The 18,201-nt window shown below is 43.3% G+C and overlaps 1 protein-coding gene and 1 pseudogene across 1 annotated transcript in view; one reads left to right on the forward strand and one right to left on the reverse strand.

Moving 5' to 3' along the window:
• maml2 (mastermind like transcriptional coactivator 2) overlaps positions 1 to 18,201 on the reverse strand; it is a 392,718-nt gene that overhangs the window by 138,660 nt on the left and 235,857 nt on the right. The window lies entirely within an intron of this gene.
• Positions 8,785 to 9,123, forward strand: LOC144499616 (small nuclear ribonucleoprotein Sm D2 pseudogene; annotated as a pseudogene).

The following is an 18,201-nucleotide window of genomic DNA, read 5'->3' on the forward strand; positions in this document are numbered from 1 at the left end:
TTCCAGGAAGTGCAGACTCAGGACCTCCATTTGGTCCCATGGCATCATTCAGCTCTAACTGTTAATCTACATCGATTTATATTGGAGTAAAATGCAACTCATGATTTTCACATCAAACCTCTCAAAGAGGTTGATTTATGACAAGATGGAGTTGGCATATCTGCTGGTGATCCCTTCAACTTGGTGATAGATCCAAACTGATGACAGGAAAGCGGAAATCCATGGCACAGAGATCACCACATCTTTGTGGGTGGCCTTCTTCAGGGTGAGTAAACACCACTAACCGAGAAATCCAGGCCAAAATCTACATTTGTTGAGATAATTAGGTTGTGGTTTTACTGTGCTAGAAGAGAAGCCTACATTTGTGTGTGTGTTTCAATATTTAATTTTCTGGTTGTCGTCATCAACAATTATTCATCTTATTCTTATATACACATACAGATATGTGAAATAGGAGCAGAAGTAGGCCATTCAGTCCCTCAAACCTGTTCTGCCATTCAATAAGATCATGGCTGTCTGTTTGCATTGAGTTCTACGTGTCCATCTAGCCCCCCAATAACCTATGATTCTCTTGCCTAGAGCATTCCAAAGTCGCACAACCTTCTGAGAGCAACAATTTCTCCTGATCTCTGTCCTATACTTGTTGGTATTGTAATCAGTAAAGAGGACAGTGTAGAACTTTAGCAGGACATCGACAAGTTGGTAGAGTGGGCAGATAGGTGGCAGGTGAAGTTCAATGCGGAGAAGTGTGGGGTGATGCATTTTAGAGAGACAATATAAAATAAGGGGTAAAATTCTAAAAGGACTGCAGTAGCAGGGGGACCTGGGTGTATGTGTGTATAAATCACTGAAGGTGACAGTTCACGTGGAGAGAGCAGTTAATAAAGCATACAGTATTCTGAGTTTTATTAATAGGGGGATGGGGTACAAGAGCAAGAAGGTAATGGTGAACTTATACAAGTCCCTAGTTAGACCTCAGCTGGAATATTGTTACAGTTCTGGGCACCACATTATAGGAAGGTCGTCAATGCACTGGGAAAAGTGCAGGAGAGATGTACAAGAATGGTTCCAGGGATGAAAAACTTCATTTATGAGGATAGATTGGAGTGATTGAGACCATTCTGGAGTGGTTGAGAAGCCAACTGAGAAGAGATTTGATAGAGATGTTCAAAATCATGAGGGGACTAGACAGCGTAGATAGGGAGAAACTGTTCCTGCTCGTAAAAGGATCAAGAATGAGAGGGCACAAATTCAAAGTGATTTGAAAAATAAGCAAATGTGATATGAGAAAAAACTTTTTCACACAACAAATGGTTCGGGTTTGGAATGCACTGCCTGGAAAGTGTGGTGGAGGCAGGTTCAATCGGGGCATTCAAGAGAGCATTAGATGATTATTTGATTAGAAACAATATGGGGAAAAGGCAGGGGAATGGCACCAGCCATAACGCTGGGCAGACACAAATGGCCTCCTTCAGCACTGTAACAATTCCGTAATTCTGAGAGCTCTGGACTTTAACCCAATTCAATATCTTGTGTGTAAACTGGGCTCAACAAAAACACACATTTGGCTGTGTGCACATATTAATACAAAACCAAACTTTCCACTTGTCCATGTGAAGAGTGGTGCTAGTTATCCTCGGAGTCTATATGAATAGAAATAATGTTTAAAACAAAGGAGAATACTGCTTTAGTACAAAAGCACAAAAGCAAAGGGAGTATCTGGGAAGAGACACATATGATGATCTTTCCTGTGACATAATTACATAAACCATAACTATGTAATGAAGGGCATATGCAAAGTAAATAGCAAACACTTGTTTCCTCTGGTGGACAAATCCATAGCAAAAGGACGTAATCTTAGAAATTACAAGATCAGAAGATAATTATGGATGAAAGCAACTTGATACAACCAGGATAATCCTAAAGGCCCCCAATGCACCAAAAAATTGGGTCTTAAAGGATTTGCAAGGTTTTCACTTCCATTCCAAGATAACATCCTATGCACTGATTGCTCATTGTGAAAATGGTCTCAAATTTGGCACATAGATTGGAGAAATGTTCTCAGGAAAGACTTTTAGATGCAAACTTCAACAACAGATAATCGGGGAGCGACTAAACTCAACTTTTATGCGCGGATTCATTTCAGACAACCGTTCAGGAGCCAAACAACATCACCAGGGGTATTCATCAGGCCACTGACAGGCTTTTTAATTTATTTGTATTTGCATAGCAACAGCCTGGTGTCATATCCCAAATATTACTTGTGTGATCTGCTGAGGAAAAAGGCTGGATGCCTAGCATATTTAATGTCTTAAAGAAACAGCACCTCATGCAGGTCACCTCCAGCATTCTATTGGGCCCTGGATCTGTATCCCCAGTGACCAGCTATCATTTCCTGAAAAATGTCAGCTTGCACCCTGTTCTCCCAGTGCCTGAAAGAGTGATGCATAATCTGCCCCCTATTGCCACCAGAGCAGCATTCTGTGCTTCTGTAGTATGTTCCTAACTAGTCCAGGCTCATTGCTAGGGGACTGCTACACAATTCAACAAAGTGACTATCTGCTCCATTGATGCATGCGATGAAGCAAAAGCTTCCTCAATGTTACTATAAATGAAGACTATGGATTGTAGCTGTCGTCACAGCTGGGAGCTGCAGAAATTCCTCAGAGACTGAGCGCAGAGTCTGCATGAATACTGCACCATTTTTTTCAGTTGAGTTCTGGATCTCACAACTCTGAAGCAAGGTGCAGGTTTCTCTTCTGCTGCACTGCAAATGTGACACATCCTCACCAACTTCTCACTTCTCCAGCGTCACTGGATGGCACATCCCCACTCACAGTATCTTATTCCCACAGGATGGAAAGCAGGATCCAGGCTGGTGAGAAAACAAATAGCCCGATCGGGGAAATTGCAGGGGGAGGGGTGGATGGTTGTATTGAAGGGTTATGGCAGAGGAACGTGGACAAAGATGTTGTTCGAACCCTTATGTGGCCTTGTCTCAAGATGCTACGTCTTGTCATTGACAAGGAAATTATTATTGGAGTCCTGATCTTCCTCACCGACTTTCTCTTCTCACGCTCTCCCAGCTGCAATGAGTGGGCCACATTGACCGCTTGCCCGACACAAGACACCTGAAGTAAGCCCTCTACTCCGAGCTCTGCAATGGCAAACAATCACTATCAGGGCAGAGGAAACTCTACAAGGGCACACTGAAAGCCTCTCTAAATAATCCTCACTGGCACATGTGAATCACTTGTCTTGGAATGCACAAACTGACGAAGGTGCCAATCCCCTCAAGTTTACCGGGTGGAGCATGCAGAGGCCAAGCGTAAACAGTGGAAAGAGAGCACAGAATCCATAGTGTCCAACCTACCCACCTCATCAAACACCACCCACCAAACCTGTGGCAGAGTCTGTGGCTCCAGGATTGAACTATTCAGCCACCGCAGAACCCACCTCCCCAGAGTGGAAGCAAGTCATCCTCGACCCTGAGGGACTGCCAAAGAAGGAGAAGAAGCAGCTTTGTCATGGATCATGTTGAACTTCTTGAGTGTTGTTGGAGCTGTAGCCATCCAGGAGAATGGGGAATATTCTGTTACTCTCCTGACTAGTGCCTCAGAGGGTTTTGGGAACCATGAAGTGAGTCACATTTGCTGTAGAATGCCCGAGTTGCTCTAGTAGTCATGGCATTTATGTGACTGGTCCAGTTAAGCTTCTGATCAATGGTGACCCAAAGGATGTTAATGGCGAGGGAACTGGGCAATGGAAATGCCACTGAATATCAAAGGGTGGTAGTTAGCTAATAATTCTAGAGGATGGACAATGTCATGATTCCCATATTACCCAAAGAAGAAAAGGCAAAGCTCCCTTGTTGACCTCATCAGGCAATTAGACTTTTTAGCAGCATCTGTCTTTAGGCCGATGATGACGAATGTGGCACCGAGTCTTCAGGATAATTTTAAATTGATGAACACTTCCCATTGACCCTCCAACCACTGGAAATAGTTTTTCTCCAACTCACTTTAACAAAACATCTTGTGATTTCAATTTCTTCTATCGAATCCAACCATATAATTTGGAAACATACGTCATCGCTTCCATCCTAATTGTATTTCATTCAGCTGCTTCTGTTTTAAATTTGTTCCGGCTAGGCGCTCCTTTTTTAATTTATCTTCCCTCATGTCTTTACTTGTTTATATTTCCCTCGGGTACTTCATTTGTTTCTCTTGGGTGCTTTAGCTAACTTCTCTCAGGTGTTCCCTCTAATTCCTGCTTCCTTTTGACATTAGCCGTTAGTCTTCTCTCACCTGACTATAAGTACATTCAGGTGCTTTCAAATTATTTTGATTTAGTATGAACCACTTTTAAATTTCCTCAGGTGATGGATCCCCTTTTAATTTTTCTCTGCCCTTCCCTATTACCTCCTCTTAGAAACATAGAAAACATAGAAACATAGAAAAACTACAGCACAAACAGGCCCTTCGGCCCACATGTTGTGCCGAACACATCCCTACCTTCTAGACCTACCTATAACCCTCCATCCTATTAAGCTCCATGTACTCATCCAGGCGTCTCTTAACAGACCCGATTGAGTTCGCCTCCACCACCCCTGACAGCAGCCGATTCCACTCGCGCACCACCCTCTGTGAAAAACTTACCCCGAACATCTCCCCTGTACCTACCCCCCAGCACCTTAAACCTGTGTCCTCTCGTAGTAGACATTTCCACCCTGGGAAAAAGCCTCTGAGAGTCCACCCGATCTATGCCTCTCAACATCTTATACACCTCTATTAGGTCTCCTCTCATCCTACGTCTCTCCAAGGAGAAAAGACCGAGCTCCCTCAGCCTATCCTCATAAGGCATGCCACTCAATCCAGGCAACATCCTTGTAAATCTCCTCTGCACCCTTTCAATCTTTTCCACATCCTACCAAAAGTGAGGCGACCAGAACTGAGCACAGTACTCCAAGTGGGGTCTGACGAGGTTCTTATATAGCTGCATCATTATCCCCGGACTCCTAAACTCAATCCCTCGATTGATAAAGGCCAGCACACCATACGCCTTCTTAACCATCTCCTCCACCTGCGGGGCCGATTTTAGAGTCCTATGGACCCGGACCCCAAGGTCCTTCTGATCCTCTACAGTACGAAGAGTCTTTCCCTTTATATTGTACTCCTTCATCCCATTTGACCTGCCAAAATGGACCACTATGCATTTATCTGGGTTGAAGTCCATCTGCCATTTCTCCGCCCAGTCTTGCATCCTATCTATGTCCCTCTGTAACTTCTGACATCCCTCCAGACTATCCACAACCCCACCAACCTTCGTGTCGTCGGCAAACTTACCAACCCATCCCTCCGCTTCCTCATCCAGGTCATTTATGAAAATGACAAACAGCAAGGGTCCCAGAACAGATCCCTGGGGCACACCACTGGTGACCGACCTCCATTTAGAAAAAGACCCATCTATACCCACTCTCTGCCTCCTTTGGGCAAGCCAGTTCTGGATCCACCGGGCAGCAGCCCCTTGGATCCCATGCCCTCTCACTTTTTCTAGAAGCCTTGCATGGGGGACCTTATCGAACGCCTTGCTAAAATCCATATAAACCACATCTACCGCCTTCCCTTCGTCAATGTGTTTAGTCACATTTTCGAAGAACTCCACCAGGCTCGTAAGGCACGATCTGCCCTTGACAAAGCCATGCTGAGTATTCTTGAGCATACTAAACCTCTCTAAATGCTCATATATCCTGTCCCTCAGGATCTTCTCCCTCTCTTAGAGGGAGCTCTGCAACATGCTGAGAGCCAAGGAGAGTGGAATTGTTAAACCTGCTAAAATAAAATCCAGGAAAAAAAATCTTCATACATAGACCTCTAAGTACATATAACACAACAACCCAGAAGGCCATAACCGGAGGTCAAATGAGATATTTAAAATGTGAGCTAGATATTGGGAAGTAAAGATATCAATGAACGTGGATGAAAGATACTGGGTGGGATTTTCCAACCCCTCACACCGACAGGTCCCACTAAAGTCAATGGAGATTTGAATGGCTCATCACATCCCACGGTGGGGCCGGAATATCAAAGATACAGCAGGAATGGCTAACACAAAAGGTGTTAAGGGTCCATTTCTTTGTAATGAATGTTAACAAATGGGTACTCCTTTTCCCAACCAAAACAACACCAATCATACAATAAAATTTGTGGCGTTTGAGCTGGTAAAATAGTTTATAGCTTCAAAAACAATTGGAGGAATATTGATGACTGTATATCCAATCCTCTCAGATCATCAGGAAGTTGATGATCCACATATATTATTACTTGTGACACTAATAAATAAACCTCCAACTTAAAAATCTGAACAGAAAAAAATGTGCAGAGCTATGGCGAATAGGCTGAGCACTGGGACTAGCTGAGTGGTTCTTACAGGGGGCTGGCACAGACACGATGGCCAGAATTTTAGCACCGAGACTCGCAGAACTGAATTCTCTGTTGGCCTCAGGCAGAATTTTACGAGCCTTGCCCAAGCCAGGTAAAAAATCCTAGACGATAGGTCAAATGTTTTCGTTCCGTGCTATTACCATTTTCTACTATGGAATGAATACGGCAAACTCTCCTTCAATGCCAATCAGCTAGTGAACATACATGGTCTCTGATTTCTGGCTGCATTGTTAATTATGACTTAGAGGTTCATATATCCTTGATGCACAATTGTACATGGATAATATTCACCCCTTGTGGAAAAAAATCCATAATTAACAGTGTACAATTTACAAAATCTGAATAATGATTCAAAACATCACTTATACATGTTTAAATAACATGGAATGTGAGTCCTATGGCATGCATAACATGGTCACACAACCTGCAGGTTGATAAATCCTGTTGATGCTCACCTCAATATATGTAAAATATATTAGCACTGTTATAGTAATAGGCAACTCCAATAATTATAATGTTAATCAAACTATGGGATGAACCAAGTGTCTTTCCCTTCACTGAGTGGGTGTTGATCTATGGGGGCTATCAGTCCTCTGGCAACTTGACCAATTCGGTCTGATTGACACTTCCACAGATTGAATCAGAAGCAAGCCCAGAACAAAACCTCCAAAGTAAATATAATGTTGAGAAACATTTATCTTTAAAACCACCTGCATGGTTCTGGAATTGTTGTAGTTGAAACAATGCAACCAAGTTTCAAACCCGAAAATAGGTCTATATAGCTCACAAGTAGAACTCAGACCTAAAGCATAACTAAGACACTTGTGTGTGTGTGTATACGTATATTACATATATACACATCTGGTGGGATTCATCTTGTCACTCTGGATATTATTCAATATCAGTGGTTGAAGGTTGTGCACTTACTGTCACAATTGATTGGTTTATAGTTATAATGGACCACCCTATTCACAGATACAAATGTATTGCTGTGACACCATTGATTGGCTGAAATTCGGATGCCAATTGAGAGTTTAATCAGCAGCAACTGAGGATCACTTTGGTAGGATCAACATCACCATAACCACTGAGCCTGGCAGGCACGGCCTACACATATTTATCCCATTAACATCAAGAAATTCCTCAGTATATTTGGCTACTTAATATTCTGGTGGGGTGTTGAGCTCCCGCCCATTAGCGTCTCTATTGGATTTTGCAGACCAATTGCAGGCATGTATGCAGGCAGGTGGACCCGTAAAATAGGCCAGCTGGCCGGCCCCGCCACAATTTTACAAGTAGAGGGGGAGACTTTGGGTGGGCTGCCACCTATGGCCCAATTGAGGCACTTGCATGGGCATTAAATGCCCACGTAGAGTCCTCATCCGGTCCCTGCTCAGATTCAATGGACAGCGAGCAAGGCCTGACCCCAATGTGCAACTCAACAGGTCTGACCCTGCAGGCCACTGGAATGTGGGCAGTTGCCTCCTTTCCAGGTCCCTAGTGCCAGTCGAGACCCCTTCCAAGTTTTACCTCCCACTTTCACCCTCTCCCCTACTTTGTCCAACATGCTCCCACAGCCTCTTGCTTGGATGCCAGCCTGGCCTCAGCCAGATCCTGGGTTTACCTGGAGGTCCAGTCCATCACTGAACTCATCCTCAATGTTCTCAGTGCACTACTGGCAATGGCCACCACTCCTGGTGGCACAATCAGTGCTGCAGAGCTGCCAGCCTCTGACTGATCAGCAGCTTTATGAGGACTTCCTCCTAGAATGGGAGGGAAGTCTCGTCTCATAATAATTCAATGTCAGGGCCAAAAAAATTAAAGTGAAGGTGGACCAGCCTCTGACATTTACACTGGGGTGTGGCGAGCATGCCCTTACTGTATAATTCAGCCTATGGTCATTACAAGATATCAGTGCAACTGGTTATGTCAGTGTTTGTACCCCTCATGACCCTAATATTCTAATAAGGAACTGAAATTAAGATATCCTGACCAATTACATGGAGATTTTTTTGAAACAGACCTAACTGAAAACATTAATATGCATTTCAGAGATGTTTGCTGAATTGATTTTCAGAAATGTTGTGCAAATTTGACCACAGCCGACATTGCGTCCTTAAAACAGATTTAACCGTGGGATTTCTCCTGTACTTCCTGAAATCATTTGTCGTACTTTTCAAGGACCGTAAAGCAGTGTGATGTCAACAGATTTCTGGATGGTGAAGATATCAGATATGGAACAGGCCAGTTTTGTTCTGTGTTATCAAACTTAATTGATAGCTTAGTTATTACACTAAAAAGGCAGTGAGCGGACATCAGGCAACATGAGTCTGCTAACCGGCCCAAGAGTGAGATGACTCCGGAGGAGCTTCAGGAGCGAGAGGAGGAAGAATTTAACACAGGACCTCTCTATGTTCTGACACAGTCCATTAAAAATAACACGCAGGTCCTCATCAACTGTCACAACAACAAGAAGCTGCTTGGCAGAGTCAAGGCCTTCGACAGACATTACAACATCATCGTGTTAGAAACCTCAGAGATGTGGACCGAAGTGCCGAAGAGTGGGAAAGGCAAGAAGTCGTCAAAACCAGTTAACAAGGACTGATACGTCTCGAAGATGTTCCTCTGAGGGAACTGCGTGATTGGTGTATTTAGACACCCATTAATTACTGGCAAATGAAATGCCTGTTTCTGTGAGGTGCTGAAAAGAAAACTTGGAACAAAAAACCAACTTAGTTCTTTTCTGTTTCTGATGCTACTTTGCTACTAATACATTTTTTGATAACCTGTTGAATTTACTTTGTCATAAAATTCATTTTGACGTATGTAAAAAAAGACAATCACAATGTCACCAGATACCTTAGGACTAATATCTAAGCATATAATAGATATCTCTCCAAATGGCAAAATATCCTCTTGACTTGACCAATTCCCATATAATTCTAAAATAAAAACAGAAAATGCTCAATAAACTCAGCAGGTCTGGTAGCATCTGCAGAAAGAGAAACACAATTAACATTTGAGTCTATATGACCCAAGGATTACATTAACTGCATTTCTCTCTCCACAGATGCTGCCAGATCTGCTGAGTTTATCTAGCATTTTCTGTTTTTATTTCACATTTCCAGCATCTGCAATATTTTATTTCTTCTTAATATAAAACTCTACCCTTTTTATTCATTGTAATTTTTTAAATACAGGGCACACATGGTGGACTCTGTGGAATGTTATCTGCGGTTATCTTATCAACCTGCAGCTCCAGAATGCCTTACAAGTCATAAAATCATTGCTTAACACACAATATCTTCAAATGTTGGGAAATCCAGGATATTACATAATGAGGGAAGGGGAAAAATCAGATTTTTAAAATAGAACATAAATTGATCTATTTGTATATAAAGCTAAATTAGATTAAACTACACTTTATTTGTGAGGAATAATAATCATAGTGAAAGATTTATCATTGAAAATTTCATATACTTCCTTTCCTCCTACAATTTGTTTCCTGAAGAAATGTGATCTTGGCTGGGTCACTCGGCTTCCTTCAGAATCTCACTTAAGATGCCATTACTCACGAGTGACCTTTGTCAATGAGTGTGGGTAAACTACTTGTATTCAACCTCAGGGAAGCATTACAGCTGAGTTCAATCCTCTCCTCACTCAAAATCTGCACATTTTCAAGTTAAGCACAGATCACTGGATTGTGATCAGGATGGAAACCCTAATGAAATTTCCCCTTCTTAATCCAAGCGAGGTTCAAGGTTTGCCAGTATAGCTGATATCAGATGATGTTGCACAGGCAGAGATCAAACTTAATTAAAAACGTAAATTGCTGCAAATACTCAGCATGTCAGGCAGCATCTGTGGAGAGACATACTGCATTAACGCTTCAGGTCTGTGATCTTTCAAGGGGTTCTGGTGAAAGGTCACTGATCTGAAATGTTAACTCAGTTTTGCTCTCCACAGATGCTGCTGATTTGCTGAACGGTTCCAGAATTTTCTATTTTTCAATTCAGCTTTAAGTATTTTGCTTTTTTTCTGTACCAGGCATCAAACTTCCCTAATACTCGATAATCTTGCTGAGTATTAGGAGATCCCAGCAAACAAATTCAGAAGATTCATCAAGTAAATTAAATCAAAACTTTCAGCATTGTGACGAGCCACTGCGCCCAGGGAAATAGTGGATTTGATCCAAGATCAGTATTATGTTGGCTGATCACAGCTATTCTGAGATGTGGGCATCATCATTGGCCTCAGCATCCTGAGGCTAGAGGGTCCAAAAGAGAGGAAAAATATCAGCCTAAGTCCATGCTGCCAGTTGTTAGTGACCTCTGCTGGAAAGTGTTCATGTTTGTGAGGCTAAGTGAGGACAAGATTACAACTGGCAGCAACCATGCACCAATTCTCATGGGCTGTACTCACCCATTACTAACAGATATTTCAGAGATGTATCGGATACCTGCTAGTGTCCCTGGAACTATATCCTAGCATGAATCAGTGGCTTCAGGTCCAAAGGCAAAAACATAGAATAAATTAAGAAAACAAAGGTCCTCTTACTGTTTGAATTGTGCTGATAAACCAGCAGTACTCGGATATGAATATATAACATTGACAATGCGTTTATTTTGGCTTCACATAGATCTAAATAAATAGATCACAATCAATTCATTCAGATCAGATTGACTGCCATTGCTCTATATTATAAGCTGCTGCTTCACAAGTTATTTCTATTTCTAATAATTCTCGGTTTCTCAATACAGAAGCAAAATCAAATGTGTGGAACGGATTGGGCATTTACTTAAACCATTTTAATGTACAATTTCTTCCCTCCCCACCTATCATTTGTAATACATTGGCTTTCCTGAAATTTCTGCCTTACTCTTCTGAGTGCAGTGGCTCACGGTGGAGTATAGTTCTTCATTTGAGAGCCCAGACTGAGTTTAAACAAGCTACGTTGATCATGGGGGAATTAGAGCCAAGATTAATCCTCGCAACACTACAGGTCAATAGCATGCAATCAGAAACCTCTCCAAACTGCAGTTGGGTGTTTGGTAACAAACTTCCTCCTGAATTAGACACTGCAGTGAAGCTGCTGGTCTTCCTCTGCAGCAAAGTGGGTTCCAAGGGGTTCTGTGCTCAAAGGCATTACACCTTACAAGAGGCTGTACGTGGGGTGCTGCAGCCACAGGTTAGCCAATGAGAACAGACAACATAATTATGTCACACCATCTCAAACAGATGTGCAAAGCATCCCAGACCTCCTGCAGCATTTGCATTGTGATGGCAACTGGGACTGTTCTGAAAATGACTGCTCAGTAGCTGGAGTGGGACTGACACACACTAGTGGCAGCAGATGCAGGCTGTGGGTTCCCTTGACAAATAGCGGCCCAAGAGGAGCAACAATCACAATTTTTCTCCTTCCCTAATCTAGAAATATTTCTAATACATCAGCTTGCTGCCCCAAGATCAACATATTTAATGACAGGAGCTGAACATGAGACCGTCCTGATCTGTATGGTTCAATACGATGTCACCTGGTGCATTTTTCTACAGAGCTAGCTACTGATGAGCTCCAATGCTTGTTTCTGTGAGTCTGGTATCCATTTCTACTATTTGTCTTCACTGTGTTCAATTGATATCAAGATGAAAGCATGTGGCTGTGAAAGAAGACTGGAGATATAGGAATCATCTTGCCATTTATATCTGAATCAACCTGCCGTTAATTTATTTTTGGGTGAAGTCCTAATTCTCACACACACATTATCATCAGAAAACTGAAGATTGTGCTGCTGATGTTTTTAATCTACATCATTGCCAGTGATAGCGAAGATAAATGTGTTCTAATCACTGATCCCCATGGAACCTCACAAGTGACCATATCCCATATAGACCTGCCATCACTAATAACTGTCTCAGCAACTCTAATAAATTCACAATGCATCTTAAAATGCAGTCCCACAGAATGCAGCTTTACTTAAAGTTGCCTCTCTGGCACCCTACCCGAAGTTTTTTTGGAAATCAAGCTGTACAGTGTCTGCCAGGTTACCAACATTCACTAACTTGGTCACATTTTCAAGTAATTTGACCATGAAAGAATCAGTACCTCCAGTTTCCAAAATCTTGAGAGTTCCTAATAATTGTTGCTCAGTCATACTGTGCAATTTTAATAGATCTTTCTAGCAACTTGTCTGCAAACATCAAGCCAACTGGCCTATAATCCCCAAATTTTAGCTCCCTTTAATTAATTTGTGTATCACGCGGTTTTCACATCAGTCCATGGACTGATGCCAAGGTCTAGAATTTCATCCTGCAGGCAGGTAGGGGGGGGGGTCAGGAAAATCTACGGCATGGGCCGCCCACCTCAGGAAAAAGCGCCCACAAATCTGGTATCTTCAGTACTGGAGTCTGGCTGGAGTCAGACTTGCTGATCCAGGAAGTGCAGAAAAAGCCACAGAGGCTTGCGGGATTGGAGGCGAGCTGTTTAAAAGGCCCATCTTGCCGCCATGGGTTCTTGTCCCATTGGGGAAAAAGTCAAAGGCTCTCCAACCCTCACCTCTCACATCACCTTCACCCTTCAAACACTCCCCAATTCCTATCCATGCCACCTCATGTCACCTACCCACCCACCTCATGCCCTTCCACTTACCCCCTAAGGCCCCTCATGCCCCCTGTACAAAGCTCTGCCCTTCCACATACCCTCTACCCCTCAGGCCCCTTAAGCACCCTATACCATGCTCTGGCACTTCCTAGTCTATTGATCCAATGTACATTTTCTAGAACCAATGAACACCATAGTGTATAGTGGTATGTGTAAAAAAAAAACTTGAAAAAATGGAATTCATTGATAACTTTCTCCTGTGTTTAAAAAGTCTCTGGACTGCAAGCTAATAAACTAATCAATCATTTAAACCCTTTGCAGTTTCAAAAAACTTGGAATCACTTAAACTTGTGTCAAAAAACATTGTGAAAGTGACTGCAGAGATCAGAGAGTCTGAACTATCAGTCAAACAACGTTTCCTCTGTGGATTAGCTGTTCTAGCATTTTAAAGTAGAGTGCCCAGACAGCTATTATAATATGAGAAACGGGCACCATTCTAAAGGATGTGCATAAACAGAGGGACCTGGGGGGTCCATGTGCCTAAGTCAAAGATGGGTGGGCTAGGTGAATTGGCCATGCTAAATTGCTTCTTAGTGTCAGGGGGGTTAGCAGGGTAAATATGTGGGGCTATGGGGATAGGGCCTGGGTGGGATAGTTATCATTGCAGGCTCAATGGGTTGAATGGCCTCCCTTTGCACAGTATGGATTCTATGAGTCTTCTATGAACAATCTCATTAGTGACAGACAGCATGGTTTTGTAAGAGGGAGGTCGTGCCTTACAAATTTGGTGGAGTTTTTTGAGGAAGTGACAAAAACGGTTGATGAAGGAAGGGCCGTGGATGTCGTCTATATGGATTTCAGTAAGGCATTTGACAAAGTCCCACATGGCAGGTTGGTTAAGAAGGTTAAGCTCATGGGATACAAGGAGAAGTGGCTAGATGGGTGGAGAACTGGCTTGGCCATAGGAGACAGAGGGTAGTGGTCGAAGGGTCTTTTTCCGGCTGGAGGTCTGTGACCAGTGGTGTTCCGCAGGGCTCTGTACTGGGACCTCTGCTATTTGTGATATATATAAATGATTTGGAAGAAGGTGTAACTGGTGTTATCAGCAAGTTTGCGGATGACATGAAGATGGCTGGACTTGCGGATAGCGAAGAGCATTGTCGGGCAATAGATAGGCTGGATATAGATAGGCTGGAAAATTGGGCGGAGAGGTGGCAGATGGGATTTAATCTGGATAAATGCGAAGTGATGCATTTTGGAAGAAATAATGTAGGGAGGAGTTATACAATAAATGGCAGAGTCATCAGGAGTATAGAAACACAGAGGGACCTAGGTGTGCAAGTCCACAAATCCTTGAAGGTGGCAACACAGGTGGAGAAGGTGGTGAAGAAGGCATATGGTATGCTTGCCTTTATAGGACGGGGTATAGAGTATAAAAGCTGGAGTCTGATGATGCAGCTGTATAGAACGCTGGTTAGGCCACATTTGGAGTACTGCGTCCAGTTCTGGTCGGCGCACTACCAGAAGGACGTGGAGCGTTAGAGAGAGTGCAGAGAAGGTTTACCAGGATGTTGCCTGGTATGGAGGGTCTTAGCTATGAGGAGAGATTGGGTAGACTGGGGTTGTTCTCCTTGGAAAGACAGAGAATGAGGGGAGATCTAATAGAGGTGTACAAGATTATGAAGGGTATAGATAGGGTGAACAGTGGGAAGTTTTTTCCCAGGTCGGAGGTGACGATCACAAGGGGTCACGGGCTCAAGCTGAGAGGGGCGAAGTATAACTCAGACATCAGAGGGACGTTTTTTTACACAGAGGGTGGTGGGGGCCTGGAATGCGCTGCCAAGTAGGGTGGAGGAGGCAGGCACGCTGACATCGTTTAAGACTTACCTGGATAGTCACATGAGCAGCCTGGGAATGGAGGGATACAAACGATTGGTCTAGTTGGACCAAGGAGCGGCACAGGCTTGGAGGGCCGAAGGGCCTGTTTCCTGTGCTGTACTGTTCTTTGTTCTATGCTTCTTCTACGTCATTGAAAGAAAGGGTCCTTTTTCCTTTTCGAATCATTGAAAGTGGCAGGGCAGGTTGAGAAAGTGACTGAAAGGGCATTCAGGATCCTGGTTTTATGAATAAAAGCATAGAGTACAAAAGCAGGGAAGGCAAGATGAACCTTTATAAAACTCTTGTTCATCCTCAATTGGAATATTGCATTCAATTCTGGGCACCACACTTTAGGAACAATGTGAAGGCTTCAGAGTTGGTTTACGAGAAGATTTACGAGAATGGTTCTTGGAATGAGGAACTTCAGTTACATAGAAAGATTGGAGAAGCTGGCATTCTCTTCTCTAAGGAGAACAAAATTGAGAGGAGATTGGATAGAAATGATCAAAATCATATGGAGTCTCGACAGGGCAGATGGAGAGAAACTGTTTTTATTGGCAGAACCAGAGAACATTAATTTCAGGTGGTGAGCAAAAGAACCAGCAGTGACATGAGGAAAAACCTTTTAATGCAGCAAGTGGTTAGTGTAAGGGACTGAGACCTTGCACTGTATATTTTTATAAAATATATATAGATATGCTCATTATTATTTCTGTTTTTTAGGAACTGAATAAAGACATTTAAAATGGCTGAAACCACATCTGTCAGTGACCCCTGCACAAAAGAAAGCACTTGGCAGCTTTAGGAAAACTCACACCTCACTTTCTCGGAGCAGCCACTTAATGACTCCTGGGGACTGTACAGCTTAACCTCAAAGAGAACTATACAAAGGTATTTAGTAACCCAGAATGGCCAGACGGAAGTGGATCATCTGTTAAGACAAACCCACAACCTTCTCTTCAATTTCTAAAGGCTGAGACATTTACTAGTTGTTGGAATCAAAACTGCCTTGGAGGAGAGGTGGGAGTCATGTGACATGGTCATCTGTCTTGTGGAGTAGTAACATTGTCTTGTTGAACTGCATAGCTCAGTCCACTGTTTAACCATCTAACTAGCAGCCTCACAGAAAAGGAGCTCTGCCCAAGCTGAACACCTCTGCTGGAAATTCTGTAGCATTGCTTAAAAGACTTGTGTATCTCTGCATACCTACCTCATTATATGAAGTTCACATAACTGGGAAAGTGAATTCTGCATCATCAGTTTTCAGCCTGCCGACCTCTGTGAAGGAATACCTCATTGGACGTTGATTCTGGACTCATCAACCCACGTGAACCAATAATTTGTGATCTTTGTACTGAAAATCTTTCTTTTCTCTTTCCCTCTCTTTATTGTCCGAGTTTGGAGGCAGCAGTCCTTCGGCAGTCCTTTCTAATTTTGAGTGTGTGTCAATAAATTAACTCAAGGGGTGGAATTTTCCAGCCCCTTGACAGCGGAATCTTCCGGTCCTGCCAAAATCAATGGACCTTTGAATGGCTCACTGCATCTTCTGGCCCGGCCTCTGCTGTGATGGACCCACAGACTTCCCCCCTTTAAGTTTATCCTATCTCAAGTTTGCTGTGGGATTATTAATATAAAATTTGGTCACACCAAAACTGAGGGGGTCGGGAAATACCGCACCACTTATGAGAGAGAAAGAAATCAAAACACCTTTCCGTATACATATGGGTAGTGAAAAATTAGTGGTTTAAATTAACTTCCCTCCTGTATGTAACATTAGGACCTAGAATGCAATGGCCTAGTATGTGGTGGAGGTACCTTCAATGGAGGCTTTCAAAAGGGAATTGGATAAACATTTGAAGAGAAAACAGTTGCAGAACTATGGGGCAAGTGGGTATGGGACTAGCTGGATTGTGCTTGCAGAGAGAGATGGGATAGACACAATCACCAAATAGCTTTCTACGCTGTAACCATTTTATGACTCTATGAAAAAACACAGATATCCTGAGGTTGTGAAAAGCACGATACATATGCAAGTTCTTTCTTTCCCAGATAAGAACATAAGAACATAAGAAATAGGAGCAGGAGTAGGCCATCTGGCCCTTCGAGCCTGCCCCGCCATTCAACAAGATCATGGCTGATCTGAAGCGAATCAGTTCCACTTACCCGCCTGCTCCCCATATCCCCTAATTCCCTTATCGATCAGAAAACTATCTACCCGTGATTTAAACATATTCAACGAGGAAGCCTCCACCACTTCAATGGGCAGAGAATTCCAGAGATTCACTACCCTCTGAGAGAAGAAGTTCCCCCTCAACTCTGTTCTGAACCGGCCCCTTATTTTGAGGCTGTGCCCTCTAGTTCTGGTTTCCCTTCTAAGTGGAAAGAATCTCTCCACCTCTACCCTATCCAGCCCCTTCATTATCTTATATGTCTCTATAAGATCACCCCTCATCCTTCTAAACTCCAACGAGTACAGACCCAATCTGTTTAATCTCTCCTCATAAGCTACACCCCTCATCTCCGCTATCAACCTGGTGAACCTTCTCTGCACTCCCTCCAAGGCCAATATATCCTTTCGCAAATAAGGGGACCAAAACTGCACACAGTACTCCAGTTGCGGCCTCACCAGTGCCTTGTACAGTTGCAGCAAGACCTCCCTGCTTTTATATTCTATCCCCCTCGCGATAAAGGCCAACATTCCATTCGCCTTCTTGATCACCTGCTGCACCTGCAGACTGAGTTTTTGCGATTCGTGCACAAGGACCCCCAGGTCCCTCTGCACAGTCGCACGATGTAATTTTTCTCCATTTAAATAATATTCCAATTTACTATTATTTCTTCCAAAGTGGATAACCTCACATTTGCTAACGTTATACTCCATCTGCCAGATCCTCGCCCACTCGCTCAGCCTATCCAAATCTCTCTGCAGACTTTCCGCGTCCTCCACGCAATTCGCTTTCCCACTCACCTTCGTGTCATCAGCAAACTTGAATACCCTAGATTCAGTCCCCTCCTCCAGATCATCTATGTAAATGGTAAACAATTGAGGCCCCAGCACCGATCCTTGCGGCACGCCACTGGTCACCAACTGCCAACCAGAAAAGCACCCATTTATCCCAACTCTCTGCTTCCTGTTAGATAGCCAATCCCCAATCCACGCCAACACCTTACCCCTAACTCCGTGTACCCCAATCTTCTGCAGCAACCTTTTGTGAGGCACCTTATCGAACGCCTTCTGGAAATCTAAAAACACCACATCCACCGGTTCCCCTCTGTCAACCG

Source organism: Mustelus asterias, chromosome 10 (genome assembly GCF_964213995.1).
Source record: "Mustelus asterias chromosome 10, sMusAst1.hap1.1, whole genome shotgun sequence".
In the NCBI taxonomy this organism is placed as follows: domain Eukaryota; kingdom Metazoa; phylum Chordata; class Chondrichthyes; order Carcharhiniformes; family Triakidae; genus Mustelus; species Mustelus asterias.